The sequence below is a fragment of the Grampus griseus genome (assembly GCF_964374135.1).
Source record: "Grampus griseus genome assembly, chromosome: Y".
Taxonomy (NCBI): domain Eukaryota; kingdom Metazoa; phylum Chordata; class Mammalia; order Artiodactyla; family Delphinidae; genus Grampus; species Grampus griseus.
The window spans coordinates 9,985,739-10,003,847 of NC_139016.1; positions in this window are offsets into that span (position 1 = coordinate 9,985,739).

Here is an 18,109-nt window from a genome sequence, read left to right on the forward strand (position 1 = left end):
GCTCACTCACACTCAGTGCATGGCTTATACCATCACGAAACACACACGTGTATCACTATGTGTCAATGCATAAACTATACCAGCATTCACACACACAAACACGGCCATGACTCAGTTCACAGACTTTACAAGCACACACACACACATGGCTCACTGTCACCCAATAACCAGCCTATGCCAGGACAGACACACAAACACACCTCACTGTGAATGAATGCACAGCCTATACCAGTACAGAAACATACACAAACACACAAGGCACACTGTGACTAATAGCCAGCCTTTAGATGCAGACACATGCACACTCCCACAACCACACTTCACTGTGACACAATGCTCAGCCTGTAGCACAACACAAGACACACATACCCCCAGATGACTGTGAAAAATGCAAAGCATACACCAGCACACACCCACACACACAGTTCAATGTGAATCAATGCACAGCTTATAAAATCACACACAAATGCACACACACACATGGCTAACTGTGACAGAATGCACAGAATGGAACAGCACACACACACACAATCACACACACACCTCACTGTGATTCAATGTGCAGCCTCTACAAGAGCACTCACACATACACACGGCTCACTGTGACTGAATGCGCAGCCTATACCAGCACACACACGAAAACACACAGCTCACTGTGATTCAATGCCCAGCCTATACTTGCACACACACGCACACTCACACACACACCTCACTGTGACTCAATGCTCAGCCTATACCAGCCCAGAGGTATTCACAAACACACACAGAACTCACTGTGACTCAATGCACATTAACTTGAAGCAAACAACACACACACACACACACACACACACACACATGGTTCTCTGTGACTCAGTTCACAGTCTATACTAGTATCACACCCACACTCACAGCTCACTGTGACTTACTGCACCACCTATATAGGCACACACATACACACAAAGCCACAGACACCCACGGCTCACTGTAACTCGATGTACATCTTGTACCGGCAAAACAAACTCACAGCCAAACTGTGACTCAATGCTCAAACTATATCAGCACATGCACACGCAAACAGCTCACTGTGAATCAATTGACAGCCTATACCATCACAAACACATAAACAGCTCACTATGAGTCAATGCATAGCCTAGTCTGCATGCATACACACACCCACACACACACACACGGCCGTGACTCAGTTCACAGTCTATACCAGCACATAATCACACATGGCTTACTGTGACAAAACACGCAACCGAACACAGCACATGTGGACACACACACACCCAGAGACACACATGACTCACTGTGACTCAATGCACTGTCCATATTTGCACAGACACACACACACAGATGGCTCACTGGGACCCTGTGCACAGCCTATACCAACAAACCCTCAGAGACACTAACGGAGCACTGTGACTCAATGCATAGCCTATATCAACAGGCATACACACACACAAAAAAATACGGCAATGTGACTCTGCACAGCTTATAACAGAACACATGCATGCACACACACAAAAACAAACATGGCTCACTGATACTCAATCCACAGTCTCTAACAGCACACACACACTCACACTCAAACCTCACTGTGTCTGAATACACACTCACACAGACACTGACACACATGTCACTGTGACTCAATGCACAGCCTATCTCAGCACACACACACAGACATACAAAGCTGAGACTCAATGCCCAGTGTACACCTGAACAGACACACACACCTCACTGTGACTCAATGCACAGCCTATACCAGCACACAAACACACACATGCACACACACACACGGCTCACTGTGACTCAATGCCCAGCATAAACCTGAAAAGACACACACTATCAGACACAAACATCACTGGTTCTCATTGCGTGGCTTTTACCACTGCACATAAACACAAACTCACACACACACCTCACTGTGACTCAATGTCCAGCCTATATGTTCACACACATGCACACTCACACACTCACAGCTCACAGTGAATCAATGCAAAACATATAGCCACACAACATGCACAACCACACACTAACTCAATGTGAATCAATGCATAGCCTATACCAGCACACATGCATGCACACACACGGACTCAATGCACAGTCTATAGAGTGACACACAGAAACACATGGCTCAGTGTTACACAATGCCCAGCCTCTAGCAGCACACACACACACACACACAGCCACACACATGCACGGCTCACTGTATCTCAATGTACATCTCATACCAGAACACACACACACACACACACACAGCTCATTGTGAAACAATGCAAAATGTATACCAGCAGACATCCACACACCCACACTCACAGTTCAATGTGAATCAAGGCACAGCCTATAAAAGCACACATGCATGCACACACACACACAGCAAACTGTGACTGAATGCCCAGTATGTAACAGCACACACACACACTCATACACACCTCACTGTTAACCAGTGTGCAGCTTCTACAAGCACACTCACATACACACACGGCTCACTGTAACTGAATGTGCAGCCTATATCAGCACACACACAAACACACACAGCTCACTGTGCTTCAATGTCCAGCCTATACTTGCACACACATGAACACTCACACACACATCACACTGTGACTCAATTCTCAGCCTATGCCAGCCCAGAGGTATTCAAAAACACACACAGAGCTACTGTGACTCAATGCACATTACCTAACAGCACACACACACACACACACATACACTGCTCATTGGATTCAATGCACTGTCTAAACCAGCACACACACACACAAACACACACACATATATGACTCACTGACTCAATGCATAGCCTGTACTGGCACACACACAAGGCTTACTGTGACTCAATGCAGAGTCTACACCAGCATACAAACACATGGCTCACTGTGACTCAATGTAATGTCTATGCCAACACACACACACACAGACACATGCATGGCTCTCTCTGATTCAATGCACGTACTATACCATCACAAACACACACACACAAACACACACGCACAGTCACTGTGACACAATGAAGACCCTATACCACAACACCCATGCAAAGACACATATGCACGGCTCTTTGTGACTCTATGCACACCCTATACTATCACATACACACATTCACACATGGCTCATTGTGAATCAGTGCACAGTCTGTAGTTCCAGGTATACACACACAGACACACACCTCAGTGACTCAATGCCAAGCCCATACCATCACACACACACACACATACACACACAGCTCACTGTGAATCAGTGTACAGTCTTCAGCTCCATGTACATACACACACAACACACCTTAGTGAATCAATGCAGAGACCATACCAGCATACACACACACATACACACACCTGAGACTCAATGCTCTGCCTATTCCAGCACACACACACACACAGGCACACACACGGCTCACTGTGGTTCAATAACAGCCTGTACCTGCACACACACTCTCTCACACACACCGCCGTGTGACTCAATGCAGTTTATACCACCACACAGACACACACAAACACCTCTCTGTGACTCAATGCCAAGCCCATACAAGTAAACAGACACACACAACCATGGCTCACTGAGACTCAATGAACAGTGTATAGTAGCACATACAAACACATGGCTCATTATGAGTCAATGCATAGCCTATACCCGCACACACACACACAGAAACACACCTTAATATGGCTCAGTGTACAGCCTATAGCAGTACACACACACACATCTTACTGTGACTCATGCAGACTCTACAGCACCAAATACACAAACACTAACACAGGGCTGGGATTCAATGCACAGTCCATACCAGCAAAGGCACACACACCACACCACACTGTGACTCAATGTTCAGATTATACCAGCACACACACACGGCTCACTGTGTCCTAGTGCACAGAATATAACATCACACACACACCCCACACTGTGACTCAATGCACAGCCTGTACCTACACATACACACACACACCTCACTGTGACAAAATATGCAGCCTATACCAGCACACACACACACACACCCTCAATGTTACACAATGGTCAGCCTATATCAGAACACGCAGACACACACACACATCACTCTGACTCACTGCACATCCTATACCAGTGCACTCACACACACACACACATGGCTGACTGTGAATCAATGCACACTCTATACCAGGACACACACACACACACACACACACGGCTCCCTGTGACTCAGTGCACAGGATATGCTAGCAGACATACACACACAGAGAAGCACATACGGCAAACTGTGAGTCAATCCACAGCCCATACCTCCACACACGCACATATACTGACACTCAAAAACACAGCTCAGTGTGATTCAATGCAAATCCTATACCAGAAAGTGCACACACACAGACACAAACCTCCCTATGAATCAGTGCATAGCATATAACATCACACACATACACCTCACTGTGACTCATTGTGCTGCCTCTACCTGCACACACACACACAAAAAACTCAATATGACTCAATGAGCAGGCTGTACCAGCACACATATACACACATGTGCACACAGACCTCAGTGTGCCTCAATTGTCAGCCTATACCAGAACACACAGACACACACACCTCCCACTCTGACTCAATGCACAACCTATACCAGCGTGCACACACACTCACATGGCACAGTGAATCAAGGCACAATTTTACCAGCACATGCACACACACCTCAGAGTGATTCAAAGCTCAGCCTATACCAGCAAACACACACACACAAACACAGACATGCACAGATGCAGGCCTCACTGTGACTCAATGCACAGCCTATACCAGTACACACACACACACACCAACACGCACTCACACATGGCTCACTGGTACTCAATAAATCGCCTATACCAGCACACACACACACAGCACACTGTGACTCAATGCAGTCTGTATCACCCACACTCACACACACACCCATGATTCAATAAAACCCATACCAGCACAATAAAGCCCATACCAGCACACAAAATCACATGCACACACACACACACCTGACTGTGACTGAAAAAGCTTTCTGTACCAGCACACACACACAGAAACACCTCACTGAGACTCAATGCACTGCCTATACAAGCAAACACTTAAACACACAGCTCACAGTGAATCAATACAGAGTCTATACCAGCACACACACAGACACACACAGAGCCCACTCTGTCTCAATGGTCATTCAGTGCTAGCACACACACACACACACACAGATACACACACACACTCGTTCATGTCAAAGTGGATAAAAACACAGTCCACACCATCACAGACACACACACACTGCACTACTAACTGTGACTCAATGCACAGTATACACCAGCAAATACACACACACACATACACACACATCTCCTACACATTTAACTGTGACTCAGTGCTGTGACTATACCAGCTCCCCACACACACATGGTTCACCATGACTCAATGCAGAGCCAATAACTGTACACACACACAAACATACACACACATATGGCTCAGTTTGACCTAACGAAGAGTCTGTAGCACCACATACACACATGAACACCTCAGTGACTCAGTGTTCAGCCTGTACCATCACACACACACACACATACAAAAATACACATACACACAAAAATACGGCTTGCTGTGATTCAATGCACAGCCTATTACACCACACAGAGACACCCATCTCTCTGACTCAAACCGCAGCCTGTACCTGCACATACACACACAAAGACCCACCTTCTGTGACTCAATTCACAGCCTACTGCAGCACACACACACACAAACATAACCATCACTGTGACTCAATGTACCTCCTATACCAGCATACACACATGGCTCACTGTGGATCAATGCACAGCCTATACAAGAACACACAAACACACACTCACACATAACTGACTGTGACTCAGGGAACCACCTATAGCAGCACACACACACACACACACACAAACATACACGGCTCTCTTGGATTCAATGCACTACACATACCAGCACACACACACACACACACACACACACACACACATATATGACTCACTGACTCAATGCATAGCCTGTACTGGCACACACACAAGGCTTACTGTGACTCAAGGCAGAGTCTACACCAGCATACAAACACATGGCTCACTGTGACGCAATGTAATGCCTATGCCAGCACACACACACAGAGACACATGCATGGCTCTCTCTTATTCAATGCACGCACTATACCATCACAAACACAAACACACACACACACGCACAGTCACTGTGCCACAGTACACAGCCTATACCACAACACCCATGCAAAGACACATATGCACGGCTCTTTGTGACTCTATGCACACCCTATACTATCACATACACACATTCACACATGGCTCGTTGTGAATCAGTGCACAGTCTGTAGTTCCAGGTATACACACACGGACACACACCTCAGTGATTCAATGAAAAGCCCATACCATCACACACACACACACATACACACACAGCTCACTGTGAATCAGTATACGGACTTCAGCTCCATGTACATACACACACAACACACCTTAGTGAATTAATGCAGAGACCATACCAGCATACACACACACATACACACACCTGAGACTCAATGCTCTGCCTATTGCAGCACACACACACACACACACACACACAGCTCACTGTGATTCAATACCAGCCTGTACCTGCACACACACACACTCTCACACACCCCGCCGTGTGACTCAGTGCAGCTTATACCACCACACAGACACACACACACACCTCACTGTGACTCAATGCCAAGCCCATACAAGTAAACAGACACACACAACCATGGCTCACTGAGACTCAATGAACAGTGTACACTAACACATACAAACACATGGCTCAATGTGAGTCAATGCATAGCCTATACCCGCACACACATACACAGAAACACACCTTAATGTGGCTCAGTGCACAGCCTATAGCAGTACACACACACACACACACCGCTCACTGATTCAATGCAAATCCCTTATCAGCATACACATACACATACACTCACCTAGGTGTGACTCAATTCTCAGCCTATAGCAGCACACACACACACCTTACTGTGACTCATGCAGACTCTACAGCACCAAATACACAAACATTAACACAGGGCTGGGATTCAATGCACAGTCCATACCAGCAAAGGCACACACACCACACCACACTGTGACTCAATGCTCAGATTATACCAGCACACACACATGGCTCACTGTGTCCTAGTGCACAGCATATACCATCACACACACACCCCACACTGTGACTCAATGCACAGCCTGTACCTACACATACACATACACACACCTCACTGTGACAAAAAGTGCAGCCTATGCCAGCACACACATACACCTCAATGTGACACAATGGTCAGCCTATACCAGAACACGCAGACACACACACATCACTGTGACTCAATGCACAGACTATACCAGCGTGCACACAAACACACAGCACTGTGACTCAATGTACAATGTATACCAAAACACACAAGCATACACACACACCTCAGTGAGACTCAATGCACAGCCTATACCAGCACCACACATACACACCTGCACAGATACAGGGTTCGCTGTGACTCAATGCACAACCTACAGAAGAACACACACACATACCAACATGCACACACACATGGCTGACCGTGACTCAATCAATCGTCTATACCAGCACACACACACACGACTCACTGTGACTCAATGCAGTCTTTAGCACAACAAACACAGACACACACACCCATTGAATCAATGAAAGCCCACCAACACACAACACACCCATGGCTCCGTGTTACACAATGCGCAGCCTCTAGCAGCACACACACACACACAGCCACACATATGCACGGCTCACTGTATCTCAATGTACATCTTATACCGGAACACACACACACACACACACATACACGGCCACACACCACACTGTGACTCAAAGTTCAGAATATACCAGCATGCACACATGAAAACAGCTCACTCACACTCAGTGCATGGCTTATACCATCACGAAACACACACGTGTATCACTATGTGTCAATGCATAAACTATACCAGCATTCACACACACAAACACGGCCATGACTCAGTTCACAGACTTTACAAGCACACACACACACATGGCTCACTGTCACCCAATAACCAGCCTATGCCAGGACAGACACACAAACACACCTCACTGTGAATGAATGCACAGCCTATACCAGTACAGAAACATACACAAACACACAAGGCACACTGTGACTAATAGCCAGCCTTTAGATGCAGACACATGCACACTCCCACAAACACACTTCACTGTGACACAATGCTCAGCCTGTAGCACAACACACAGACACACATATCCCCAGATGACTGTGAAAAATGCAAAGCATACACCAGCACACACCCACACACACAGTTCAATGTGAATCAATGCACAGCTTATAAAATCACACACAAATGCACACACACACATGGCTAACTGTGACAGAATGCACAGAATGGAACAGCACACACACACACAATCACACACACACCTCACTGTGATTCAATGTGCAGCCTCTACAAGAGCACTCACACATACACACGGCTCACTGTGACTGAATGCGCAGCCTATACCAGCACACACACGAAAACACACAGCTCACTGTGATTCAATGCCCAGCCTATACTTGCACACACACGCACACTCACACACACACCTCACTGTGACTCAATGCTCAGCCTATACCAGCCCAGAGGTATTCACAAACACACACAGAACTCACTGTGACTCAATGCACATTAACTTGAAGCAAACAACACACACACACACACACACACACATGGTTCTCTGTGACTCAGTTCACAGTCTATACTAGTATCACACCCACACTCACAGCTCACTGTGACTTACTGCACCACCTATATAGGCACACACATACACACAAAGCCACAGACACCCACGGCTCACTGTAACTCGATGTACATCTTGTACCGGCAAAACAAACTCACAGCCAAACTGTGACTCAATGCTCAAACTATATCAGCACATGCACACGCAAACAGCTCACTGTGAATCAATTGACAGCCTATACCATCACAAACACATAAACAGCTCACTATGAGTCAATGCATAGCCTAGTCTGCATGCATACACACACCCACACACACACACACGGCCGTGACTCAGTTCACAGTCTATACCAGCACATAATCACACATGGCTTACTGTGACAAAACACGCAACCGAACACAGCACATGTGGACACACACACACCCAGAGACACACATGACTCACTGTGACTCAATGCACTGTCCATATTTGCACAGACACACACACACAGATGGCTCACTGGGACCCTGTGCACAGCCTATACCAACAAACCCTCACAGACACTAACGGAGCACTGTGACTCAATGCATAGCCTATATCAACAGGCATACACACACACACAAAAATACGGCAATGTGACTCTGCACAGCTTATAACAGAACACATGCATGCACACACACAAAAACAAACATGGCTCACTGATACTCAATCCACAGTCTCTAACAGCACACACACACTCACACTCAAACCTCACTGTGTCTGAATACACACTCACACAGACACTGACACACATGTCACTGTGACTCAATGCACAGCCTATCTCAGCACACACACACAGACATACAAAGCTGAGACTCAATGCCCAGTGTACACCTGAACAGACACACACACCTCACTGTGACTCAATGCACAGCCTATACCAGCACACAAACACACACATGCACACACACACACGGCTCACTGTGACTCAATGCCCAGCATAAACCTGAAAAGACACACACTATCAGACACAAACATCACTGGTTCTCATTGCGTGGCTTTTACCACTGCACATAAACACAAACTCACACACACACCTCACTGTGACTCAATGTCCAGCCTATATGTTCACACACATGCACACTCACACACACACAGCTCACAGTGAATCAATGCAAAACATATAGCCACACAACATGCACAACCACACACTAACTCAATGTGAATCAATGCATAGCCTATACCAGCACACATGCATGCACACACACGGACTCAATGCACAGTCTATAGAGTGACACACAGAAACACATGGCTCAGTGTTACACAATGCCCAGCCTCTAGCAGCACACACACACACACACACAGCCACACACATGCACGGCTCACTGTATCTCAATGTACATCTCATACCAGAACACACACACACACACACACACAGCTCATTGTGAAACAATGCAAAATGTATACCAGCAGACATCCACACACCCACACTCACAGTTCAATGTGAATCAAGGCACAGCCTATAAAAGCACACATGCATGCACACACACACACAGCAAACTGTGACTGAATGCCCAGTATGTAACAGCACACACACACACTCATACACACCTCACTGTTAACCAGTGTGCAGCTTCTACAAGCACACTCACATACACACACGGCTCACTGTAACTGAATGTGCAGCCTATATCAGCACACACACAAACACACACAGCTCACTGTGCTTCAATGTCCAGCCTATACTTGCACACACATGAACACTCACACACACACCACACTGTGACTCAATTCTCAGCCTATGCCAGCCCAGAGGTATTCAAAAACACACACAGAGCTACTGTGACTCAATGCACATTACCTAACAGCACACACACACACACACACATACACTGCTCATTGGATTCAATGCACTGTCTAAACCAGCACACACACACACAAACACACACACATATATGACTCACTGACTCAATGCATAGCCTGTACTGGCACACACACAAGGCTTACTGTGACTCAATGCAGAGTCTACACCAGCATACAAACACATGGCTCACTGTGACTCAATGTAATGTCTATGCCAACACACACACACACAGACACATGCATGGCTCTCTCTGATTCAATGCACGTACTATACCATCACAAACACACACACACAAACACACACGCACAGTCACTGTGACACAATGAAGACCCTATACCACAACACCCATGCAAAGACACATATGCACGGCTCTTTGTGACTCTATGCACACCCTATACTATCACATACACACATTCACACATGGCTCATTGTGAATCAGTGCACAGTCTGTAGTTCCAGGTATACACACACAGACACACACCTCAGTGACTCAATGCCAAGCCCATACCATCACACACACACACACATACACACACAGCTCACTGTGAATCAGTGTACAGTCTTCAGCTCCATGTACATACACACACAACACACCTTAGTGAATCAATGCAGAGACCATACCAGCATACACACACACATACACACACCTGAGACTCAATGCTCTGCCTATTCCAGCACACACACACACACAGGCACACACACGGCTCACTGTGGTTCAATAACAGCCTGTACCTGCACACACACTCTCTCACACACACCGCCGTGTGACTCAATGCAGTTTATACCACCACACAGACACACACAAACACCTCTCTGTGACTCAATGCCAAGCCCATACAAGTAAACAGACACACACAACAATGGCTCACTGAGACTCAATGAACAGTGTATAGTAGCACATACAAACACATGGCTCATTATGAGTCAATGCATAGCCTATACCCGCACACACACACACAGAAACACACCTTAATATGGCTCAGTGTACAGCCTATAGCAGTACACACACACACATCTTACTGTGACTCATGCAGACTCTACAGCACCAAATACACAAACACTAACACAGGGCTGGGATTCAATGCACAGTCCATACCAGCAAAGGCACACACACCACACCACACTGTGACTCAATGTTCAGATTATACCAGCACACACACACGGCTCACTGTGTCCTAGTGCACAGAATATAACATCACACACACACCCCACACTGTGACTCAATGCACAGCCTGTACCTACACATACACACACACACCTCACTGTGACAAAATATGCAGCCTATACCAGCACACACACACACACACCCTCAATGTTACACAATGGTCAGCCTATATCAGAACACGCAGACACACACACACATCACTCTGACTCACTGCACATCCTATACCAGTGCACTCACACACACACACACATGGCTGACTGTGAATCAATGCACACTCTATACCAGGACACACACACACACACACACACACGGCTCCCTGTGACTCAGTGCACAGGATATGCTAGCAGACATACACACACAGAGAAGCACATACGGCAAACTGTGAGTCAATCCACAGCCCATACCTCCACACACGCACATATACTGACACTCAAAAACACAGCTCAGTGTGATTCAATGCAAATCCTATACCAGAAAGTGCACACACACAGACACAAACCTCCCTATGAATCAGTGCATAGCATATAACATCACACACATACACCTCACTGTGACTCATTGTGCTGCCTCTACCTGCACACACACACACAAAAAACTCAATATGACTCAATGAGCAGGCTGTACCAGCACACATATACACACATGTGCACACAGACCTCAGTGTGCCTCAATTGTCAGCCTATACCAGAACACACAGACACACACACCTCCCACTCTGACTCAATGCACAACCTATACCAGCGTGCACACACACTCACATGGCACAGTGAATCAAGGCACAATTTTACCAGCACATGCACACACACCTCAGAGTGATTCAAAGCTCAGCCTATACCAGCAAACACACACACACAAACACAGACATGCACAGATGCAGGCCTCACTGTGACTCAATGCACAGCCTATACCAGTACACACACACACACACCAACACACACTCACACATGGCTCACTGGTACTCAATAAATCGCCTATACCAGCACACACACACACAGCACACTGTGACTCAATGCAGTCTGTATCACCCACACTCACACACACACCCATGATTCAATAAAACCCATACCAGCACAATAAAGCCCATACCAGCACACAAAATCACATGCACACACACACACACCTGACTGTGACTGAAAAAGCTTTCTGTACCAGCACACACACACAGAAACACCTCACTGAGACTCAATGCACTGTCTATACGAGCAAACACTTAAACACACAGCTCACAGTGAATCAATACGGAGTCTATACCAGCACACACACAGACACACACAGAGCCCACTCTGTCTCAATGGTCATTCAGTGCTAGCACACACACACACACACAGATACACACACACACACTCGTTCATGTCAAAGTGGATAAAAACACAGTCCACACCATCACAGACACACACACACTGCACTACTAACTGTGACTCAATGCACAGTATACACCAGCAAATACACACACACACATACACACACATCTCCTACACATTTAACTGTGACTCAGTGCTGTGACTATACCAGCTCCCCACACACACATGGTTCACCATGACTCAATGCAGAGCCAATAACTGTACACACACACAAACATACACACACATATGGCTCAGTTTGACCTAACGAAGAGTCTGTAGCACCACATACACACATGAACACCTCAGTGACTCAGTGTTCAGCCTGTACCATCACACACACACACACATACAAAAATACACATACACACAAAAATACGGCTTGCTGTGATTCAATGCACAGCCTATTACACCACACAGAGACACCCATCTCTCTGACTCAAACCGCAGCCTGTACCTGCACATACACACACAAAGACCCACCTTCTGTGACTCAATTCACAGCCTACTGCAGCACACACACACACAAACATAACCATCACTGTGACTCAATGTACCTCCTATACCAGCATACACACATGGCTCACTGTGGATCAATGCACAGCCTATACAAGAACACACAAACACACACTCACACATAACTGACTGTGACTCAGGGAACCACCTATAGCAGCACACACACACACACACACACACAAACATACACGGCTCTCTTGGATTCAATGCACTACACATACCAGCACACACACACAAACACACACACACACACACACACATATATGACTCACTGACTCAATGCATAGCCTGTACTGGCACACACACAAGGCTTATTGTGACTCAAGGCAGAGTCTACACCAGCATACAAACACATGGCTCACTGTGACGCAATGTAATGCCTATGCCAGCACACACACACAGAGACACATGCATGGCTCTCTCTTATTCAATGCACGCACTATACCATCACAAACACAAACACACACACACACGCACAGTCACTGTGCCACAGTACACAGCCTATACCACAACACCCATGCAAAGACACATATGCACGGCTCTTTGTGACTCTATGCACACCCTATACTATCACATACACACATTCACACATGGCTCGTTGTGAATCAGTGCACAGTCTGTCGTTCCAGGTATACACACACAGACACACACCTCAGTGATTCAATGAAAAGCCCATACCATCACACACACACACACATACACACACAGCTCACTGTGAATCAGTATACGGTCTTCAGCTCCATGTACATACACACACAACACACCTTAGTGAATTAATGCAGAGACCATACCAGCATACACACACACATACACACACCTGAGACTCAATGCTCTGCCTATTGCAGCACACACACACACACACACACAGCTCACTGTGATTCAATACCAGCCTGTACCTGCACACACACACACTCTCACACACCCCGCCATGTGACTCAATGCAGCTTATACCACCATACAGACACACAGACACACACACACACCTCACTGTGACTCAATGCCAAGCCCATACAAGTAAACAGACACACACAACCATGGCTCACTGAGACTCAATGAACAGTGTATACTAGCACATACAAACACATGGCTCAATGTGAGTCAATGCATAGCCTATACCCGCACACACATACACAGAAACACACCTTAATGTGGCTCAGTGCACAGCCTATAGCAGTACACACACACACACACACCGCTCACTGATTCAATGCAAATCCCTTATCAGCATACACATACACATACACTCACCTAGGTGTGACTCAATTCTCAGCCTATAGCAGCACACACACACACCTTACTGTGACTCATGCAGACTCTACAGCACCAAATACACAAACATTAACACAGGGCTGGGATTCAATGCACAGTCCATACCAGCAAAGGCACACACACCACACCACACTGTGACTCAATGCTCAGATTATACCAGCACACACACATGGCTCACTGTGTCCTAGTGCACAGCATATAACATCACACACACACCCCACACTGTGACTCAATGCACAGCCTGTACCTACACATACACACACACACACCTCACTGTGACAAAAAGTGCAGCCTATGCCAGCACACACACACACCTCAATGTGACACAATGGTCAGCCTATACCAGAACACGCAGACACACACACATCACTGTGACTCAATGCACAGACTATACCAGCGTGCACACAAACACACAGCACTGTGACTCAATGTACAATGTATACCAAAACACACAAGCAGACACACACACCTCAGTGTGACTCAATGCACAGCCTATACCAGCACCACACATACACACCTGCACAGATACAGGGTTCGCTGTGACTCAATGCACAACATACAGAAGAACACACACACATACCAACATGCACACACACATGGCTGACCGTGACTCAATCAATCGTCTATACCAGCACACACACACACGACTCACTGTGACTCAATGCAGTCTTTAGCACAACAAACACAGACACACACACCCATTGAATCAATGAAAGCCCACCAACACACAACACACCCATGGCTCCGTGTTACACAATGCGCAGCCTCTAGCAGCACACACACACACACAGCCACACATATGCACGGCTCACTGTATCTCAATGTACATCTTATACCGGAACACACACACACACACACACATACACGGCCACACACCACACTGTGACTCAAAGTTCAGAATATACCAGCATGCACACATGAAAACAGCTCACTCACACTCAGTGCATGGCTTATACCATCACGAAACACACACGTGTATCACTATGTGTCAATGCATAAACTATACCAGCATTCACACACACAAACACGGCCATGACTCAGTTCACAGACTTTACAAGCACACACACACACATGGCTCACTGTCACCCAATAACCAGCCTATGCCAGGACAGACACACAAACACACCTCACTGTGAATGAATGCACAGCCTATACCAGTACAGAAACATACACAAACACACAAGGCACACTGTGACTAATAGCCAGCCTTTAGATGCAGACACATGCACACTCCCACAAACACACTTCACTGTGACACAATGCTCAGCCTGTAGCACAACACACAGACACACATACCCCCAGATGACTGTGAAAAATGCAAAGCATACACCAGCACACACCCACACACACAGTTCAATGTGAATCAATGCACAGCTTATAAAATCACACACAAATGCACACACACACATGGCTAACTGTGACAGAATGCACAGAATGGAACAGCACACACACACACAATCACACACACACCTCACTGTGATTCAATGTGCAGCCTCTACAAGAGCACTCACACATACACACGGCTCACTGTGACTGAATGCGCAGCCTATACCAGCACACACACGAAAACACACAGCTCACTGTGATTCAATGCCCAGCCTATACTTGCACACACACGCACACTCACACACACACCTCACTGTGACTCAATGCTCAGCCTATACCAGCCCAGAGGTATTCACAAACACACACAGAACTCACTGTGACTCAATGCACATTAACTTGAAGCAAACAACACACACACACACACACACACATGGTTCTCTGTGACTCAGTTCACAGTCTATACTAGTATCACACCCACACTCACAGCTCACTGTGACTTACTGCACCACCTATATAGGCACACACATACACACAAAGCCACAGACACCCACGGCTCACTGTAACTCGATGTACATCTTGTACCGGCAAAACAAACTCACAGCCAAACTGTGACTCAATGCTCAAACTATATCAGCACATGCACACGCAAACAGCTCACTGTGAATCAATTGACAGCCTATACCATCACAAACACATAAACAGCTCACTATGAGTCAATGCATAGCCTAGTCTGCATGCATACACACACCCACACACACACACACGGCCGTGACTCAGTTCACAGTCTATACCAGCACATAATCACACATGGCTTACTGTGACAAAACACGCAACCGAACACAGCACATGTGGACACACACACACCCAGAGACACACATGACTCACTGTGACTCAATGCACTGTCCATATTTGCACAGACACACACACACAGATGGCTCACTGGGACCCTGTGCACAGCCTATACCAACAAACCCTCACAGACACTAACGGAGCACTGTGACTCAATGCATAGCCTATATCAACAGGCATACACACACACAAAAAAATACGGCAATGTGACTCTGCACAGCTTATAATAGAACACATGCATGCACACACACAAAAACAAACATGGCTCACTGATACTCAATCCACAGTCTCTAACAGCACACACACACTCACACTCAAACCTCACTGTGTCTGAATACACACTCACACAGACACTGACACACATGTCACTGTGACTCAATGCACAGCCTATCTCAGCACACACACACAGACATACAAAGCTGAGACTCAATGCCCAGTGTACACCTGAACAGACACACACACCTCACTGTGACTCAATGCACAGCCTATACCAGCACACAAACACACACATGCACACACACACACGGCTCACTGTGACTCAATGCCCAGCATAAACCTGAAAAGACACACACTATCAGACACAAACATCACTGGTTCTCATTGCGTGGCTTTTACCACTGCACATAAACACAAACTCACACACACACCTCACTGTGACTCAATGTCCAGCCTATATGTTCACACACATGCACACTCACACACACACAGCTCACAGTGAATCAATGCAAAACATATAGCCACACAACATGCACAACCACACACTAACTCAATGTGAATCAATGCATAGCCTATACCAGCACACATGCATGCACACACACGGACTCAATGCACAGTCTATAGAGTGACACACAGAAACACATGGCTCAGTGTTACACAATGCCCAGCCTCTAGCAGCACACACACACACACACACAGCCACACACATGCACGGCTCACTGTATCTCAATGTACATCTCATACCAGAACACACACACACACACACACACACAGCTCATTGTGAAACAATGCAAAATGTATACCAGCAGACATCCACACACCCACACTCACAGTTCAATGTGAATCAAGGCACAGCCTATAAAAGCACACATGCATGCACACACA